The 1,577-nt window shown below is 46.6% G+C and overlaps 1 protein-coding gene across 2 annotated transcripts in view; it reads left to right on the top strand.

Moving 5' to 3' along the window:
• Snx13 (sorting nexin 13) overlaps positions 1 to 1,577 on the top strand; it is a 97,709-nt gene that overhangs the window by 57,958 nt on the left and 38,174 nt on the right. The gene's annotated exons all lie outside the window — the stretch shown is intronic.

The following is a 1,577-nucleotide window of genomic DNA, read 5'->3' as shown; positions in this document are numbered from 1 at the left end:
TGTTGTGGTTCTTCTGGACTTTCTGATGAGAAGCAAGCGTCCGGGTACGACTGTGTCTGCTGTTGTGGTTCCGGACTTTCTGATGAGAACGACAGGCGGCACAGGTGCTCTGCTGCTTTCGTGTGGCTGTGCCTAGTCGGGACTATTGCTTAGTTGGTAAATGCCCCGTCGTTCACCGACTGATAGCATAGCCTGATTATGTCTAATATAGTTTTATTCTCCCTTCCTCTCCAGTGGCTGCTGAGTGTGCTGTGGTGAGAGCGTCTGCCCTCATCACAAGGTCATGGTGCTCATTTTGTCTCTGCACTTACTCCTACTCCGCCTTGTAGTCTTTGTGGCTTTCCTGTTTTTATATTCCCATCACTTGCCCTCTACACAACACTGTCTTGGTGTTGTGTGGGACACTTTTCCTGGGAGCCGCGGCGTGCACTTGTCTACTGCAGAAAGGGCGCCCATGGCAGACCAAACTAAGAATTACACCAAAGGAGCCAGTGAGTCTCTATGGGACTTCTAGTAGGGGAGTGGGCAAAAGGTTACTTACAGGGAACAGGATGTTTAAAAGCCAGTGCAGAACAGAATAGACCACCCCAACATGGTTGATGACTTAAAAAAAACTGCAGGTCTTAGAGGCAGCTCTGCAAGTTTATGAGAAACCCTTTGGTCTGGGCTAGTCTGTGTTTTTCTTCCTCATCCAGCAGTCAGTGCCTGCTCCATAGAGCTGGAGAGAGTGTTTAGAGAACCGTCCAAGACACAGCCTTCCCAGGCATGAGACTGACTTACCTTCTCAGGCCCGTGAGCCTTCTTCTCCCTCCTGGAGGAAATGCTTCTCAGGAGGAAATACCATACCACACTTAGTTACCACACTGCATCTTTTATTTCAAATGTTGCCCTTTCTGTCTTTTGCTGTTTTGAGTTTGCTAGCTCTGTGACAGCTTCCCTTTTCAGTTCATACTCGTTCTCTACACTTCCCATGCAGCCTCGTGGTCTTGACTCTCATCTCTCTGTCAGTGACTTGTAAATCATATATTTGCCTTGATTTTCTTGAATAATGCCTTAAAGCATACTCAGACCTCTCTTGTGGTCTCTCTCTTGTCTTGCTTTGCAGTAGCTTGAGCGTCACTGTCCTTCAGGCCATAGCTTACAGCAGCCCTTTGTGGCTTCCTTCCCCACTCTCCTCTGATTTGTCAGCTTTCGGTACTCTTCGTAACAAACACATTTTAACTTTAAGATGTTGCACAAAGAACATTATCATACCTTTCTTACCAGAGCCCCCACTACTCCTGCTGCATGTGTTACCTGCGCCTTCTTTTCTTCTCTACTTATTGCCTGCGTTTGGTGTTTATATAGCATCATAGTATATTGTCTCTAGTCCTATTCTGTTTAATTTCCTTCAGAGCCAAAACTGGAACCCTTGTAACACTATGGAATTCCTACCCCATCCCTGCTGCTCACCCTCTGCTCTTGAGGCCTTCCCTTTTCACCTCCACCCACCTTGATTTCCTTGCTGTCAGCACTCTTTCTGAGCATGACTCTGTGCTCTTCAGTTTGTAGTATGTTTAGCTTAATCATTTTTGTTA

This window comes from Microtus ochrogaster, chromosome 1 (genome assembly GCF_000317375.1).
Source record: "Microtus ochrogaster isolate Prairie Vole_2 chromosome 1, MicOch1.0, whole genome shotgun sequence".
NCBI classification, from domain to species: domain Eukaryota; kingdom Metazoa; phylum Chordata; class Mammalia; order Rodentia; family Cricetidae; genus Microtus; species Microtus ochrogaster.
The sequence above is the reverse complement of the archived record's forward strand: the minus strand, read 5'-3'. Positions and strand labels throughout refer to the sequence as shown.